The 19,981-nt window shown below is 45.6% G+C and overlaps 1 long non-coding RNA gene across 1 annotated transcript in view; it reads right to left on the reverse strand.

Moving 5' to 3' along the window:
• The window catches only part of LOC146830561 (uncharacterized), a 169,313-nt gene that overhangs the window by 10,976 nt on the left and 138,356 nt on the right, over window positions 1–19,981 (reverse strand). Inside the window, exons 2-3 of the long non-coding RNA XR_014961445.1 lie at window positions 17,136–17,255; window positions 9,334–9,387 (exon numbers count right to left, since the gene is read on the reverse strand). This is a non-coding gene — a long non-coding RNA (uncharacterized LOC146830561). The remainder of the gene's footprint in view (window positions 1–9,333; window positions 9,388–17,135; window positions 17,256–19,981) is intronic.

Below are 19,981 nucleotides of genomic sequence, written 5' to 3' on the forward strand. Positions count from 1 at the left end.
CCTCACTTGTGTAGCTGACCCGTCGCCCGTGAAAGGAAACCCCCCAAAATGCAACAAACAAGCATCTATTAAATTCCGACGACCCAGTGTTTCCACACTGCTCCCAATTAAAAAGCAGCGTCCTACTTCACAGATTGTAGATTAGAATATATAAAAATCTGAACATTTTATTCGATGTTGTGCTGAGATGTCTAAAGAGGTAAATTATAATGCTCTGTGATAACCTCTAATGCTCATTGAATTCTTGGCCTCTCAGAAATGACTGCAAACTAGTGTTTGTACCACCTTTCACACAAGCTCCTCACACACAACACTGTGGCGTCCCTCAGGGGTCCATCATTTCCCTTGTATTATGCAACATCTACCTAACCGCTTTAGCAAACCTCATTAAAGTATTCAATCTCACCTGATACAAATATGTCGTAAACACCCAAATCATTTTAACAATGGATGGCCTGAAAGACCTTTACAATTCAACACTTGACGACTGCCTTCAGGCCATAGCCACATGGTTAGAAATAACCATTTAAAGCTCAATACCACAAAGATTGAGATTATGATTTACGGACAATGGCAATACCACCTGCCAACTGCCATGTGGCCTAAGGAACATAAGACCCCTCCAACAATATCATGAGAAGTCAGAAACCTAGGGGCAACAATAGATTCAGACCTGTACTTGACACCACATGTTACCAATGCCACACAAAGTGCCTTCTGCACAATGAAAACACTATGTTACATCTTCCCGTACCTTGGATACCAACAGAAACTGCAAGCCATCCTCACACTTGTAATATCCAAGCTTGACTATGCTAACAGCCTGTATCTTGGCGCTTCCGCATTCATTATACGCAAAATAAAACTGCTGCCACAGGACATCTTCTCTGCCTTCACCCCTGAGAAAACGACTCCAGTCTTGCAACCTATAGCTAGAAGGGAAATGTTCAAGGCACGTTGAATGTTCACAGAGGCTCCCAAAAAAAATTATATATGCCTACAAGTTAGATGTATGCAATGCAGACAAACAGGACACTATGCTTGAGGCTGGCACCACTTATAATACCACCTTAACATAACAAATCCGTATGAGCACTGCTTTCTCTTTATAAGCTGCCACGCTCTGGAACTCACCACCAGCCAGAATTGAAAACATCCTGGAGTATATACACACTTCAGGAGACAGTTGAAAACTAGTTATTTCCAAGAAAACTACACCACTCAACATACTATCAACAAAACCCGAAAAGACAGTCACACTTTTATGCTCAATCTTCAGCTTACAATCGACAGACTTGAAACAACCCAACCAGCAAACTACTTTCGATCGGCAGGTAAGTTAAGGACGGCTGACCTATGGGTCGCTGAAATATTATATTGTTATGTAATTTCATATATAACATTTCTGGCCCACATTAATACTGATACCAAAACACTCAGCGGTTGGAAGTCAACTTTAACTTACACCTCTTACTTTCTTATAGGAGATATCTGCTATGAAGGTTGTCCATCACAAGTACTGTGCAGCCAATGAATCAGCCATCACCAAATGAACAGGCATGAAGTAACTGAAGAGATCGGTCAAACACTGCAGGTCAATTGGAGGACTTTCATCTAGTCCACCACTGCAGGTCCCAAATATCTAAACACTCTCACAATGACACTCCGATATTGGAGGATATTAGCGATTCCCAACCCAACAAGCCTTCACACCTCTCCCTGCCTCATAGTATGGCAGCGTAGGCCCACAAATTTACTGATTGAACAACAGGGTGCAGTATTTATCTAAGCATAATATAATACTAAGAAATACAATAAAGGGACATGCAGGGCTGATCAAAGCTGCCAGAGCACTGGAAAACCATAAACTGCATATCTGTGTTTCTCACACTTAATAATCCACCACACTGCTAAGCGCTGTGGCCCATAACCCAATAAACGTACTTTGGTGGTCATCACGTACAACATGGAAACACTTCGCATATAGTAACACAAAAAGTCAACACCCTTCTAACCATGCACCCTATATGGCGTCGCTTGCTGTCCATATAGGTAAGTGCTTCAGTGCCCCACATTGGGTAGTAAACGGTATAGAAATGCTGCAATACAATATTTGTCATTTGTGCATGAGATAGAGTCTGTGATTCTATTAAAACTTTGTTTCGATCACACGTCAGAATTACAAAACAAAATGAGGTCCATATGTGCTTTCGTAACTACGGATACATTTTGAAATATTTGTCCGGTTCATTTACGGATATCTAAAATGTTGTCATGTATTAGAAAACAAGTGACATCCTACAGTCTTTCTTTTCACACTCACTGTACCCCAGCGAGATTTTCATATAGATCACTGTCCAATCAATTAAAGAAAAGCAAACAGTATTCCCATGTTAAAAGAATAAGCAGCAATTAGTGAGAAGACAGACATTTGACCTCTGTCTTTGAACGTACAGTCAATGTGACAATATAAAAACACAATTAAAAGGCAGTTTTATGTCATGGTTTGGACAGCCAACATGGCGGCCGGTGACTATCTGAGCTCCGCGCGTCCACGCTTTTAATCCTGCCTAAAATCCTATGCAGTGCAGCTTATTGGGTGTTCAAATGACCGAGAGTCAGCTTGCAACGACATTTGTGAGCCATGGAGCGGAGCGCCCGTTGCTGGCCGTACATCGCTCGCCGAGGCCTCCCGGCGCCTGACGCAGGCCCGGCCTGAGGCTGCTGGCCTGCTTCCCTGCCCCTGCTGGGTTGCCGCCAGGAGCGTGGGGTCGGATCAGGCCCCTGAGGTGAGGAGAAACATCTGGCGTGGGGGTTGCTGGACGTAGACTGCCGGCAGTGCTCGCTCCGCGGGCCCCCTCGCCAACTCGCGGTGGTGGGGGCTGACGTTGTGCCCCGGCCGCGGCCCTGATTGCGGGTTGGTTCCTGGCTGGGACCTGCCTCTCCTTCGGTGGTGGGCCCCGCCTGGATCTGGGCGTCGGCTGGTGGGGCCCTGCTGGGATTCTGAAGAGCGGGTGGCGCTGCACGCCGGTTCCACTGGGCCTGCCCTCTCCCATTTCCGCAAGGTGGCGCTACTTTCCTGCTCGACAGGGCATCCCACAGACCACCGCAACAGGAATACTGAATCGGCTGGGCTATCCTACGCCCTGATTGGTGCCTGGTGGGCCCCAGAGCATATGCAGGGTCTGGCGTTGGGGCGCAATGTTCAGCGGCAATTATGGGAAAAGACAAGCCTGCTGGGGCAGGTACAAAACAGGGTACCCTCGATCAATATACCACCACGACGGTCAGGAGAACCTCGAGTGGCACCATTCCGAATAATCATAATAATAATCATAGCAGCCATCACGTAGGCCAGGAGCACCCTAGATGTAAAAATTGGTGGTGTTGGATCGGAGGTCTCCTTTCTTCGCCAGGATTAAGGAAAGCGGCAGATCACATAACTGAAGCAGAGATACAGGTCTCATCAGTCGAAGATACTGGGACCACTTTACAGCAGCGCGTCAACAAACTAACAGTGATTTCGCAGGAGTTTGCATCCCGGGTGGATGACGCTGAGAGCCGCGCCAACTGCAACAACCTTCATTTTGTGGGTTTCCCGGAGGGTTGTGAGGGTACCTCCATGAACCGTTTCCTCACCCAGTGGCTCTGAGCTCTCCTACCGGACGAAATGTTATCTACTTGCTTTGTGGCCGAGAGACCCCACAGGGCACTGATGTAGAACCCCCTCCCACCCCCCCCGGGGAAAATCCACCTCCAGTCATTGCCAAATTGCTTAATTATGCTGACAGAGACGCTGTATTGCAATTTGCTAGTTTACACAAGAACAAACTAATTTTTGAGTCTAGGTCAATAATTATATTTCCGGATTACACCCGCCTGGTGCAGCAGCGTCAATCCTTCATGGCAGCAAAGCGACCGGTGCGAGATCTTAACATTCAACATACACTCCTATAATCCCGCCAGGCTACGCGTGGTCTACAATTCCAAGTCTCATTTCCTTGATACGCCTGAAGCTGTTTTCATTTGGACGGACGAACAAACCCACCTGAAACCTCGCTCTCCGCCGCCGCTTGAGTCTGATTCTGCCCGAGGCTCGCAGCAAAATCGAACTAGAAGGACAAAATCGAAGGGGCGATATAGATCTGGATCCGACTGGCGCTCCTCCAGCCCAGGGAGGGCACTCTGTGCTGGCCTATCGCTGGAATCCTAGGCTTACTGTCTCTGCCAATTGTTCGACATTTAAACATGTTTCATCTACACTTGCACTGAGTTAGCGTGGACAATACGCACCGTGACTGTCCAGACCCGGACATTTGTACCCCATGTTGAAGTTCTGGGGAAAGGTTGGGAACCATTGGAGGGGGGACTCTCGGCTCCCCTGTTGGGGGCCTGGGGCGTCCTCTGCCGCGACAGATGCTCCTTGGTTTTGGCAATGTCAGGGGTGGGGGGAGGATGGATAGGGGGTTATAGGGTTCTTGTCAATTTTGGTTTTACACGCACGCAGACACACAATTCAACTCCTGATAAACTAGATACTCGATATGCACGTACAAGCAATAGATGGCTGTTCCGGCTAGCGTTCCCCCACTGGGAGACCCGACAGTGCTATCATGGAATGTCAGGGGGATACTCAACAAAATCAAACAGGGTTCCATTCTTCGCCAGGCCGAGCGATACAATGCAGACACCCTCCTCTTACAGGAGACCCATCTATTGGGTACCAAGGCTCCCTGCTTGGCCAGGTTTGGATACCAATTTATTTTTCATGCTGGGTTTACGAGGGGTTCTCAGGGGACAGCTATCCTCATTCACCGCAGTATCCCTTTCATTCATGTGAAGCACTGGGTGGATCCCGGGGGGAGATATATCCTGCTGTCAGGCACAATATACGGTGAACACGGCATCAGCAGTATCTATGCTCCCCCACCCCCTCGGGCTCTACCTTGGTTGACAAAATCACCTGTCTGTGGAGTGAACTTCTGGATGGTTTAATTCTTTGCGGGGGGTCACTGGAACAAGGTTATGTCGTCACTTGATAGAAGTTTACAAAAAACACAGGTCTGAGGGAGGCCACTAAGGACCTCGGGTAGCCTAGGCTATTAATTTATTTTGTGCAGCGTTAGTCAAGTAGAGCAATGCAAGAGAGTCCACGTGGGACTGGTTACGCAATATATGCTGGGACACAAGGTTTCGAATGACATCACATTTATTAATAGCATAAATGGAGTATCATAGTATATTTCTAGTAATAGATCTAGTGTGCACATAAAAAGTGAAAGGGCGTGAAGTGAGGGGTGCTAGTGACATTTAAAATTTACATCGCATTGACAACAACAGTGGCCAAACCTCCCCAAAAATTAAATGTAGTAATGGAGTTTTGGTTGTAACGGTCGACGGCGTTTCGATATTCAAGATAGTGAGATCATCGTTAGGACAAGACACATGTGAGCAGATAGAATCTATTAGAGGCAAAACCAGAAATCAAACAATGGTCCCAAGATAAGCATGTAAAAACCAACACTTTGCTATGCGAAATTTAATATCAGAGAATTACGGTCTATAAGGTTATGGTCTATGGACCGTGAGTAGCCTGGTCAATACTGGGGTACCCTTGTTCTCTAACATATATCACTTGATAGAAGGCGTGGGTCTGTTTTGGGACGGATGCTTCTAAATTGTCCCAGCTCGCCAGCATATTGGGATGGTCAGACATATGGCATGAATATCACCCAGAGGAGGTGGGTTACACTTATTTGTCCGCTGTTCATGGTTCCCTATCCCGGCTGAATTATCTGTTTACGCCACGTAGTTACATTCACAGATTCTCCCACGCCTCTCACCTCCCCAGGGGGCTGTCAGATCACTCCCCGGTTACTGTTAAACTCCATATGCATTTCCAAAAGCCTCCCTTTAGGTGGCAAATGTCCCCATTGCATCTTCAGCACCCCGACTATCAGGAGACACTTGCTGGGGCAATCCAGGAATACCTAGATATAAACACTGCCTCTGCCCCATCCAAGATAACCCTCTGGGAAGCTTTAAAACCCACTCTGGGGGGTCGACATCAGCTTTCATACAAATGAGAAACGCAAACACTCCGCCCAACGAGCTGAGCTGGAGGCTCATCACACATCTCTTGAGACACAATACATATGCTATCCCAGCCCTTCCCTTCAACGTAATTTACTTTAAGCTCATCAACAAATCCGGCAACATCTCATGGTTGCGGTGAAAGAAATCTGGTTGGCATTGCAACATCGGATTTATCAATGGGGGGTACAAGTCAAGCAAAATGCTACATAGGGTGTGTCAGGCTGCATGGTTCCTAGCCGCTATTCCGATCATCAGAGGGTCAGACGGTGTTCTACACTCCTCTCCTGGGGCTGTCGCCGCAGAATTTGCACGCTACTTCTCCGCATTATACGCGCGTCAAGAAAGGCTCCCATCGCAGAATTCCTTAGGGATATACCCCCACACCCCCGAGACTCACCGATCAGATTAGAGACCAGCTTGATGCCCCCATCACAGTGGATGAATTAAATGCAACACTGGTAGCAATGCACCCGGGACGGGCACCCGACCCCAACGGATTACCCATGGAATTTCTCCAATCACACATGACCACTTTAGGCCCGCACCTGTTGGAGGCAATACAGGACGCACTCGAACGGCACATATTGCCACAGGATTGGCGGCAAGCTGAGATTGTCCTCTACTTAAAACCAGGTCGCCCACCAGAAGACCCATCCTCATATCGCCCCATCTCCTTGATTAACTTCAAGCCCAAGCTTTTGGGCAAGCTCCTAGCTGATCATCTACGGGCCTGTATAGAAGATCTGATCCATTTAGATCTGGCTTTATGCCACAGCAAGCCAACCGCAACAACATTTGCGGTTGGCTTGCCATTGCCATTGCTCTGGCCCAAGAGCTGGGACATCCCGCAGCCATACTACTTGCTGATATTGACAAGGCATTTGACTCCCTTAGTTGGGAGTATCTTACAACTTCTTGAAACAGTCAATTTCATCCCGCGTTTCCCAGCATGCATTCACCTACTGTATACAGAACCAACCGCCTCAGTATGCATCGCTGGGCATCGCTCGGCCCCCTTTTCCATTTGCCGCGGCACGAGGCAGGGCTGCCCCCTCATTTATTTGCCCTAGCAATTGAGCCCCTGGCGGTGTGGGTACGCAGAGATCCAGTGCTCTGGGGATTAGAGGTGCCGTGGACGCAGCCCGACCGCATTGCGTTATATGCGGACAACGTCCTTTTCTTTATGACAGACCCATGGATTTCTGGGCCATGGATCCCACAGCTCCTCCGAGTTTTCGGTCAGACCACGGCCCTTCATACCAACCCCTCCAAATCTGTATTGTTCCCGGTATGCTGTAACCAGGGTAGAGGTACATGGGCAGCTCAGTTGATGCATGAGACGGAGGGATTTAAATATTTGGATATTTTTATGTCTCCATGTCCAAAGACCTCATGGACAAATAACATAAATCCACTTCAAGCTGGCCTCCGAGACGAGACAACTATATGGTCATCCCTCCCCCTCTCACTATATGGGCGCTCAGCTTTTTTTAAGATGGTCTCTCTAACTAGAATATATCGGTTACAGAATTTCCCACACCATATACCGCGGTCATGGTTTGCGCAAATCAACGCCATCTATAATAAATTCTTAAGGAACGGAGGGGCTGTCCGGGCACTACAAACCTGTGCACAATCCACGTACTGCGGCAGCATCGCAGCGGCGGATGTTTACGCCTATTACGCTGCCTCTCATTTATTAATCATAAACGAATGGTGGTACAATACGCCAATGGATCCGGCGTTCACACTGGAACAGGCAGCGATGGAGGGTGTCCAGCTAGACTTCCTTCCTCATGCCAGCAGAACAGTGGTTCGGCCCTGGGGGTATACTGTAGGGCAGATGGGGTAGCTTGGGTGCCTGACCCAGGCGACTTCCCTTTGGCACGGCACCTATCTGCGCCAGCAGGTGGCATTAAAAGGATTTCGCAAATGGGACAGGATAGGTGTATCCACCCTAGGAGACGTTATGAAGGGCACCATTTTAAAGTCCTTCCAACAGTTGCAGGCGGAATTTCAATTGCATAAAACACAATTCTATAAGTATCTTTAATTGCGTCACGTTCTCACTCCTAAGATTCTTACCCTGGACACCCTCCCAGATTTTTACCCCCTTGAGGGCCGCCTTCTAATGGGGGATCTAGGATCGCATAAAATCTGACATATATACCAGACTTTGATGACACATGGCAGAATAACACTACACAAGACTAGAGGGGAATGGCAGGTAGATATACCGGACTTAACTGATGATGACTGAGCCGAGGCTAATCCCCAGGGTGCGGCTGTGTCTTCCCGATACCGCCTCATCCAATTTAAATACATACATCAAGTTTACTATACTCGATTCGGTCTCTGGAAGATGGGGGGTTATTCAATCTCTCCAGTGTTTACGCTGCAGAAGTGATGAGGGAACATTCATACATATGGTCTGGGACTGTACTGTAATACAGCCCTTCTGGCGTAAAGTCTCGATTTGCCTGGGGAAGGTATTATCCGGGGCTCTCCCATACGACCCCAAACTACTTCTACTGCACAGCACCGATGGGATAGGGGGGAATCAGTATAAACAACACTCGCTCTTCCTGGCCCTCACTATTGCTAAGCGAGATATTGCTCAGTTATGGAAGGGGACTCCCCCACCAACCCCCCCCCCCCCCGACGTTAGGGAAATGGCAACCAGAACTAGATAGATGTATGGGCGCAGAGATTGCGGTATTCCATGCGCAAGGCTGTCCGCTGAAACACAGGAAAATATGGTCCAGATGGGCAACATTCCGTGGTATCGATCTTCCCACTCTTCCCTCTCAGACCCCCTGATGTGTGAACCTCTCCATACGTCCTTGACCACAACACGCCACACTCAATATCTTATCACCGATGAGGCGGATACTCAAACATACTCACTAAAATATACAGGTATGGGATTGCTGCCCAGATGGTATCTAACAAAGTCAATAAAATGTGTTTTTATTGCTCACTCACCTCCACCCTCAAACCTCTACTTCCAGAGCCCATTTTTTTCAACTAGATTGTATGCATTCAAATGTGAATGCAGTTTGTTTAAACTAAGTTTTCAATAAATACTGTGCCAGGTGCTTCGGTCATTTGGTGGGGGGATAAAGATTAATATGGTTTCCCACCCATATCCTGTCCATGCCCCCTCACACTTTTCCATGGATACGGTCCTGCCTGCTCCTGAGAGGATGAGAAGTACAGAAATAGGAGATGAATTACCTGAAGGCTCCAGTATGGTTTCCCCCACGCTGGCCAAACCTGCTTCCCAAGTACCTCAAGAAAGAAAGAAAAATGACAGGCTCAGAGGAATACAGAAAGGGATAAGTGACATGAACACGAAAGTGGGAGGCTAAAGCAGGACTGGAGACAGACAACATTAACAAGCATTTGCAATGCAATAGGTCTCACTTGCGAGAGCTATTTGCATTGTAAAGAATAATGCCTTAAATTTATTGGTTTACGAAACATGCAAACGGTGCTTAAACACCGCTCGCAGGTTTTGTAAACACATAAATAAACGGCATTGTCATTTACAATGCCAATAGCTCAAACTGTTGCAAATGTGAGACATTTGTGGTACCCGCACTTTAGCTTTCAACACCATAGGCTAAAGCGCGGGTGCCACGATTGCTTCAACAGTAAAGAAATAGAAGAAAACCTTTTTTTCTATTTCTTTAATTTTGAAGCAATTGCGGCACCCGCGCTTTAGGTTAAAATGTTGAATGCTAAAGTGCCGGTGCCGTGAATGTAACAAAATACAATTTTTTTCTATTCATTTGCTTTTTCACAAATGGAGACACCTGCGCTTTAGCTTTAAACATCTTAAGCTCAAGTGGAGGTGCCGAGATTATTACAAAAGTAAACAAATAGAAAACAAAATCGCTATTTTTTTTCTATTTCTTTACCTTTAAAGCAATAAAGCAATCGCGGCACCCTCGCTTTAGCTTCAGATGTTCAAAGGTAAATCGGGGGTGCCGCCGTTGTAAAAAAAACAAAAAAAGAAAGGCATGCGGCCGAGTTCGGTCAGCAAATAACAAAAGAAAATCGCAGCCAGCATTATTCTTGCCAAGGCTTGCTGCGCTGGATAAATGAAAAAAATAAATAAATAAGCGTTGAAGGGGAGCTCGTCCTGCCTGTGGCAGGACAAAGCAATTTAATAAAATAGTGCTCAGAGGTTGTAATTAAAGCATAATGAGTAACAACACATGTAACGGGGGGTCCTCATGGGAGGTTACAAGAAGAGAAAAGGAGGGATTACTAAGCCTATTGACCAATGAAAAGCCACCATTTACAAAGGACAGAAGCCAATTAGAAAGATGAGCGGAACTTCATGCACCAGTGCTGCCTAGACGAGACCTAAAAACAGACCGCAGTTTACAATGGGGTGGTGGAGGGGGAAAAGAGGAAAGCACAATGGGACGGGAAGTGGAGAAGGGGAAGATAGGAATCGTCACCCTCTGGAACGACAGTGAAGCAAGACAGTTGCCCAAACCCAGCTTACAGAAGGAACTGTACTAAGCAGCTTAAAGTGGCTCCAATGCCGAACCAGAAGGGAAAGTAGAAGCCAACACAAAGGAGTGGATGGCGCCACTGTCGGATGTGAGATAGCGCGCCACAGTCCCGTGGCTAACCGGGTGAGTCCTGGCGCTTGGAAAAGTGAAACGAGAGAATGGGTTTCTACTGTTTTTCTTTTCTAGTTGTTCTTTTGTTTTAAAAAAATATATATCTTTTTTGAGCAGCTTGTAGACAAATGAACATAGCACACCCGACATGGGGTTCAGCACTCACTTTTGCATAGGATATCAGTACAAGCTAGTTTGCAATTCTAAAACTTAACCCACAAGAAACAATCCCTCCACCCACTCCCCCCTCCTCCATGGCACTGTGAATAGCATTTTAATACATCTGGGAAACCTTCAGAGTGATATGTGGCGACACTCACTAAAAGTCCCTAATCCCCCCATTTACACAATAGCACTACTTTACAATATCTCCGCATAGGTCTGGCTTCCCAAGTAGATACCCCGTAAGGGGAGCCCAGAAATCCTTGGGGTGAGAGGCCTCCAGTAATTCCTAAGCGTAAGTTTCCAATTGGTCCCTACAATACAGTAAATCCTGGATCCACTTCTTCACTGTCGGAACCGTTTTAGCCCCCCCAGCACTGCCCTACAAGCAAAGTGGAAATGGCATGGTTTAAGCTTCTGTACCCAACCCAGCAGGCATATATCAGGCAAGCATTCAACAGGCTCCATCACAACAACCGTGAGCACTTGCGTGACCTGTACCCAAAAGTTGTATATACCAGCACAGTTCCATGCTAGATGCAGAAAGTCTGCGTCAGCCTGCCCACACCACACACAGCACGCACCTTCTTGTAGGCCAAAACGGCGCAGCTGAAGCACGGTATACTAGAGTTGATGTAAGTATTTGAAAAGGATTATTCGGAGATTACAGTTCGCCGTTATCCGCTCAGTCAATACACAGCAGAATTTCCATTCGTCAAGTGACAGTGAGGTGCCAGATACCGCCACCCACTTAGTATATGAGGGGGACTCCGCTAGTTTAGTCTCCCCAAGAGATGCGTTGTATAATTTTGTTTTCAAGCCCCCGTGCTCCTCCCCTGCCAGCACCGCCTGCAGTGACCGCAACGAGCGCGGTTCGGCCGGGTACGCGGGGTAAATGTCACGGATTGCTTGTCGCACCCGCAACTAGGTAAATCCCAGCATCAGACCCGCACCATGGAGACTCTGCAAATCCGAAAGTGCCCGGAACTGGCCCGGATTATATAAATCCCCAAGGAGAGTAATCCCCACCTTACCCAACGCTTGCAAGGCGGCTTGTGCCCACGCAGCAGATATATCAGGATGCACCACAAGCGGCAATGTGGGGGCATAGAGGTAGCCCACCCCCGCCCTCTTAGCGAGTGCACTCCACGCCCATAACGTGCAGTGAACCGGGCTGATTTCCCCCCGGGGTCTCCCCCCCTCCCACCAGGGCAGCTGCGACCAGCGGCATCGGGAGCACAGAAGAATCCGCCTCGATGGCCGTGTGTGGTTGATATCTCTGTGGATAGTACCAGACGTGCCAAACTGCGCCTGAGCGCATAAGTAATATAGGTGAACATCTGGGGCCTCAAATCCACTGCGCTCGAACAGCTGAGTTAGCACTTTCCAGCTACACCGGGGCTTCCCACCCCCCAAACAAACGTGAGCAGAACTGACTGCAACGTGTTAAACAGTGCAACGTTCAATCAGATAGGGATGTTAACAAACAGATACAACAGTTTGGGTAAAAATTTCATTTTTTTTACCGCAATGCGATCCGCGAGTGATAGAGGTAACTTAGTCCAGTGTGTAGCCTGATCCATAATCCTGTCGACGGCGTGGCTATAATTTGCAGAAATCACTACCTCAGGGTCTCTATGGAGCCATATTCCCAAGTACTTTACCGGGTCGTGCGACCATTGCAGGGGAAAGTCCATCGCAATCTCCTTGGTATCGGCCATCAGCGGAAACACAGTTGATTTAGCCCAGTTGATGCCTAGTCCCAAGAAGCGCTCAAATCTGACATACTCTCTCAGTAGCTCCGGCAAGTATGTGGCGGGCTCGCACACATAGAGCATCATAACATCAGCATACAGTAACACCATTAAGGGCCGCTGACGAAACCGCAGTTCTGCCTGGGCGTGTCGATGACGTAGCTTACAGGCCAAGGGTTCCAATGCCAGCGCAAAGAGCATTGGCGACAATGGGCATCCATACTGCGTTTGATGGAGAAAGCTTCAGAGACCCAGCCATTAACACGGATCCGCGCCACTGGTGCATCATACAGGAGGCAAATTCATTTTAAGAAGAACGGTGGTAGGCCCATTCGCATCAAGACTGAACATGTACTCCCACTGAAGGGAGTCAAACGCCTTAGCCGCATCGAGCAGCACCGCCACTGCTTGAAAGTCCCGTTCGAAATAATGTAATGTAGAAAAAACAGTGCGGAGGTTGTGTGTCGTAGATCTGGAGGGCACAAAGGCAGACTAGTCCTGTAGGACTAATTTAGGGACTAATGGCTGGAGCCTGGTGGCAATCATTTTTGCCAAAATGTTGGCATCTATATAAATAACAGAGAGGGGTCTGTAGGAATTGCATACATTTGCCACCTTATCAGACTTCAAGAGCATTACGATTAATGCCTCCGTAAGGGGAGGCAACATACCAGATTTGTACGCCTCAGCGAATAACTCCAGCATCCGCGGCTCCAAATCATCGTCATCTGCCTTATAAAATTGTCAAGAAAACCATCTAGATCCGCCGCTTTCCAAGTAGGGAGGGGCATGATAGCCTGCTTCACGTCGTCTACGTCAAACGCCACTGTGAGGTACTCCCGTTGAATGAGAGACAGCCAGGCCAGTGCCACATCGTCTAGGTCGCAGGAGGCTGATTACGTTCCCCATATAATTTAGAGTAAAAATCTAACACCACCCCACTGATGTCTGAGTTACTAAAGTGTGCCACTCCCTCCATGTCCAGCAGTTCAGTAATGTAATCCTGGCTGCGAGGTGCCGCCAGCTTCTGCGCTAGCGAGCGGCTTGGCCATCCACCGTCCCCATAATATCGAATAGTGCACCTCTGTGATCTATGAACCATCTCCTGGTCTAATGTCTCGTTATGTTCCGATACTAGCTCCCGAATAGCAGACAATTTTTCAGTGGCGAGGCAACGAGCATAGTCGCGCTCCACAGCAGCTAGGTCCTCCGTGAGCTTCCGAATTCTGCGGCGCAGATCTTGGAGAACCCCGACCTGTGCCCCGATACACCCCCCCCCCGAATTGTCACCTTAAACGTCTCCCAGAGAACCCCAGCACTTTCACCGTGCCCGCATTTTCCCGGAAGCGCTTATGAATGGCTTTGCCAACCGTGTGCTTAAAAAACGGATCTGACAATGATGACGGTTGCAATCTCCACGCAAATGGGGGCCTCCCACCACCCTGAACCCTCAGCGCAAGGAGCACAGGTGAGTGGTCAGAAAGGGTTTTAGCCAAATGTTAAACGTCCACAGCCCACGTGCATACCGCCTCAGACAACAGCCAATAGTCCAGGCGGGACCAAGTACCGTGCACTGTAGACATAAAAGTGCTCTCTCTGGCCCCAGGATGCCTCATGCGCCAGACGTCATGCACATACCCAGCATCCAAGAGCCCCACAAGGGTATCAGTGGCCTGCCTAGGTAGTGGAGCACCGCTTTCCTCCCTATCCACATTCATGTCTTAGACTGGTAAATACAATGTGAGAGCTGAACCCAAATATTCTACTGCATCCAGTATTTTATATCACCAAAAACTTTACCTCAGAGTTTCCGCTCCAGCACCCCATATCTTGCAATAAGAGTAACTACCCTCTTCAACATTAGGCCAACATAGAATAGAGTAGAAATGAACTGGTTCCACTCAGTAACTTTGTTCGAGATTGGAGATAAGTAAAATAATTTATTACAAAATACCAAAAATCAAACAGAACTGAATAATTATTCAAAGCCATGAAGATACACTCAAACAGAACTCAAAATAATGCAAAGTCAAAAATCAGAGGATTGGAGGTGTCCCTAAATTATTATTTCGCAAAGGATACCAACAGCTTCTGTGGTGGAAAAAGGAAAGATTCAGTCTCACCCCGAAAATCACGTTTGTTTTTTTAATACACATTTATAATGAACAAACATTGCAAACTCACAATTGTATGACTATTGATAGCACATTTCTAACCAATCAGAGCAAAACAAGCAACTATAATTCATATAGAACTAACTCACCTTTACAGAAGTCTCCCACAGCTTCTACGTTGTAGTTGTCCAGAGATGCACAAGTTTATGTTATATTAGTCAAAGAATAGCCCACACACCAGTGTTGTACTACCAGGCCCATCAGCAGGAAGATACAGCTTAAGAACCTTGGAATGGTTACCTTTAACACAAGTGGATAGTTTAAATCACTGATCCATTGCACTTGAACAAAAATACCCATTTATGTCACACTATCGTGTGCTCTGGTAACACTGCAGAAATAGTAGGGAGAGTGACACGCAGGGAGCTACAGGGGAACTAGTTGGAGCAGTTTGAACTGAAAATCAGAAATCTACATCTATTTTAATAAAAATGGGGCTTCACAAAAATGAGATACAAGTAAAATACGTTAATAAATACACATCTAAATGTTCCAGCAAAATCGTTTCAAGTGCAATACCGTTAATTTGTGTTTTATGACTAGAATTAATTCAAACAAATCATTAGAACTTAAAATAATTTGTCATCCAAAATTGCACATTTAAATATTTTCCACAATAGGCCGACTTAATTTAAAAAAATCCCCTATCCTCCTTAAGGTGATGTATGATCAGTTTGGGATGGGAAAGTTATGGGTAAACCTCTACACGGACAATGAGAAAGGACAATATGATTGGTTGAATGATTGGCTACATTTTCTTAAGAGAACATTGATAAATCACCTTGAGACTACCACTCCCAAAAGGACCCTCTTAGCGCTCTCAGATACGCGAGGAAAAAGGCAAAAATGTAGAAACTTCACAACAGAAAACTCACTTATAAGTTTTACATGGTGTTTCCTTAAACTCTTTTTCTCAATACTTACACAGGTGTTTTGTGCTTTTTCTGGAGGGAACCATTGGCTGATCCAGCTGATCTTTATTTTGTAAAGAAAAGAAAAGGAGAGTGTGGATGCCGCCTCAAAATGTTGAGAAGGAATCAACTGTTTCTGAAGACTGCGAACAAAACTGTCCTTGGAACTTAATTTCTGTTTGGAGGAATTTAGAAATAAAACACCACTGATAAACAAATAGAGTAATCTTCCTAGACCTTACTTCCACCCATTCCTCTGTACGATTGCATTGAGGGAATTGTAGTCTTGAAGCACTTCTATGGATTCCTTTGGAATAAGAAACCAGAGTATAATGTTTTGACAGAGAAGCGCCCTGATCGAGACAAATTGTCTTGTTAACATAGAGAAATACGTAACACGCTAACTATTGAAAATCTCGGAATATTGTTTGCTTAAATAGAAAATGGCTACTCATGTTGGTAAAATCACGGCCTCTGGGAGTATGTTTTTACTGCACCAGATTCAGGGGCAGCTTAGCTCTGAAGACAAATGCACCAGCAGTATGCCAGCAGAAAAAGATGTCCAGTGTTCTAAGAAAAAAATGGCTTCATATTAGCTTCATTCAGCTCTATACACCCTTTTATCTAAGTTACAGTGATAATGAAATTGCTTTGAGTTTCTAAGTCTCCCTCTTATCTTTTGCGAAATATTGACATATATGGATATTCTAAACAATTAACAAGCATCGATAATGCTAATAGGTCATTCCTTTTGGCTTCTCCAATTAGTTTGAGCAATGTCCTTCAGCTTTGGCCCCAAGATGATGTAAAAATGTGCATGAATCATCATGCATATGGAAATGGACATCAATATACTATTGTGGCACCAGTGTGATGATGAATATGTGTGCATGTGTCACAACATATGAATGCAAATATGTCTTTATGTGACAGCAATTATGTTTTTTCCTTAAGATGGCAGACGCCCTAGGTATGGTAAATTTAAAAAAAAATCAACATAAAAGATGTACATTGACTGCTCATGGATTTAGTCCAAGGATATTTATAATCTGCACATAACAAGATTTTTAAAGTTATCAACTCATATGTTTATTACAAAAAAAGGTTGATTACATAAAGCAAAGTAGTTAATAAATTAAGTCCATTAACAAGCACACTGACATAAGGTATGTCTCCAAAGAAAAGCTCAAAAAGCTCTCATGGCAGAGAAATACATCTCACGCAAATATCTCTGCTAGCAAAGCCCCTAGCCAATGTCTGCAGTAAAAAGTTGGAAGTCTGTAAGTAACGATCTCAAAGCAAAATGTCTCAGCAAAAAGTCTTAAGTCTGGCTCACCTCAAAATAGTATGTTCTTTTATAATATTAGTTTCTATAACCTCCCTGTAACACCTACTTACTATTATAGTACAGAGTTCAGCTGAGCAGCGTTGAGAGTTGTAACAGAAGGAACATCTTCTCCAAGAGATGCTTTGTAATAGTACGAAGACCGTAGCTAAAGCAGTAATTTCCATGATGTTCTGAAATAAAGAGAGACACATGCTCGTTGGAAGCTCGTACACCTAAAACAGACCTTTTTCTTCTTCAGTAAATGCGAACGATTTTCAATTGAACAGGCTCCTACTTAGTCATGCCAACTAACGTGCACGTAAATTAATATTTTTTTCTGCATCAATTAAAACTATTTTTCAACTTACCCTCTTTGATAATTATTATTATAACAAATTATCGCCCTTCTCTACTTTAACATTTCCTCCATCACTTTTGATTTAGTCCATATCTTCTTTTGCATGGCTTTCAGGTCTCAAACATCTTGGCCTTCATTTCAACTAGAGACTTTTCATTTTTGTGCATACTATCTGGGATGCAAGTGCATACTAAGCCTGGGCGAAGCACTACGCTACGCTCGCGTAGTTTACGAAGTTCGCGCTACTTCGCACTACGCGAACTGCGCGTAGCACAGTGCGAACATGCGTAGCGTAGTGTTGCGTAGTGCTGCGGTCATTTTTTGCTTGCTCGCGGTCCTCAACGTCAAGTTGGCGACCGCGAGCAAGCAAAATGACATCCTGGCAAGACTTTTTCCTTGTTCGCGATCAACAACATCAAGTTGGCGATAGCGAGCATGGAAAAAAAAACTCCCGGCGAGATTCCCAACGCGAGGAGGTCAGGTTTCTCATTGCGAGTGGTCGCGTATGCTCGCGACCGCTCGCAATGAGAAACTACCAGTTCGCGTTGAGAAAGCTGCCGCTCGAGTAAAAATCTACTCGAGCAGCAGAAAACTACAGCTCGCACTGTGCAAGATGCCATTTTCAATGATTGCACAGTGCCGGTTGCTTGTCCGCACTGCAATCATTGAAAACGACATCTGGCACAGTGCGAACAAGGTACTACGCAGTTCGCGAAGTGCTACGCGTAGCTCGCGTAGTGCGAACTGCACTTTGCATAGCTTCGCCAAGTGCTACTTCGCGAACTACGCCCAGGGTTAGTGCATACTGACTCCCTACCACATGACAGACACCACCTTCTTTCACCAAAAGCATGAGGTCATGAAAACTAACATATGCCAGAGAATTTCATGGGAGCAGATGTACGATTCCAAATCCTCTCCACCTGTGCTCACTCTGAACAAATGCTATTCAGCAGTGAAGGGGAATGGGAGAGAAAGAGAGACCGCCTTCAGTCAGGTGTCCTCTATTTTCAGACAAATCTTTTCTTCTTCTAAACTTCTAGTGTTTTCTTTTAGTGAGTTCCTGCTGCACCAACATTAAATAGCAATGGCAACAAACCATTTAAATTAAAAATGCATTTCCTAATACTGTAATCTCCAATTCAATCACAATTCATTCATACATATACCCTTTAAACTCTGTAGACTAGCTTCTCTCTTTTATTATTAAGCGGTTAATTCTATGTACATGTACAATTTTCTTGAAATCTCTTGTAGTCTTTTGCCCTGCAGGATAATCTGTAGTATGTACTTTGTGGGGTTCGACATCCCATCGCTTTAGATTTGTCTAGGCGGTTGTCTTGTAAAAATCTTTGCTAGCTAATGGGTAATTTAGATTTCTGGTCCCTCCTTTTTCAAAGTTGTTCACTCCCCTGGAGTATCGCCGCAGGATTTGGAGGCGTCCGCATTGTTTTGCTCAGAAATACACAAAGGACTCTTTTTTTATTTCAATGAGTATTTCCCTGGCTCAGCACAGCACCCGCTTCATAGACACCACGATGGTTTAATTTTTTATTTCCAGAGTTTCATAGGCTCAGCACGGCGCCCAATTCACGGACACTGTGCTTTATTTTTCACACACACTAGTTTTGTTCTCCCTCGGTTTCATATTTGGTGCTTTGTTTACTATTTGGCATGTATTTGCCATAACACCACTGCTAAAATGACTATGCTATAGCGCCCGATTCATGGACCCCGCGCTTTATTTTTGAGACACAATCTTGCTCTCCTCCCCCGGGAGCAGTTCCCTGGTTCAGCATGGCGCCTGCTTCATGGACATTAAGCTGGACACCGTACTGTCCTCGCGCCGTGTTATCAGCTGGGCATTCTAGAACGCACAGTTGTCAGTTACCTGCGGAACCTGTCATTAGCAGTCCCTTCCCCTCAGCCCTCCGCACTCCTTCCAAACTGTATTGGTCTGTAATAAATACAGTTCCTGTTACACCTACTGCTTCAGTATGAATTCTCTACAATTTAATGACGACGAGGAACCAACACAAGAACCTACGTCAAGCTGTTCTAAAAATAAAGTTACAAGAACTGCTTGAAAGACGGTAAACTCTACATAAAGGAAACTAAAATTTCTTGAGAGATATTTAACGTGGAAGTAGTGCGACATCTGGCGGTAAAAACAAGAAGGAAAAACCTAGAAGGAAAAAACATTTAAAACAAGGTCAGTGAAAATATTGAGAGGTGTAAAATCAAGTATATTCTCCAAATAGGTGAAGAAACATAAGTTTATTCAGCAAAAGGAAATGTCCCATCCATCAGCTTGGTTCAGTCAGGTGCAACTGACTTGCTGGCCACACACATACATTCCATTGCTATGGTGCTGCTTAAACAACAACTGAGGCTCTTAAAGGAACAGCAATGAACATCAAATAAAGAGGTACAATATAACACATCTTTCTCCCATACATTAAAACATATACAAGAAAACAAGAAAAATTAAACAAAGCATTAAAGAGATTGCACATCTCAAAAATTCATCTCAAAATCCTTAAATTTCGCGGGTACAGA

The sequence above is a fragment of the Triturus cristatus genome, chromosome 5_1 (assembly GCF_964204655.1).
Source record: "Triturus cristatus chromosome 5_1, aTriCri1.1, whole genome shotgun sequence".
Classification (NCBI taxonomy): domain Eukaryota; kingdom Metazoa; phylum Chordata; class Amphibia; order Caudata; family Salamandridae; genus Triturus; species Triturus cristatus.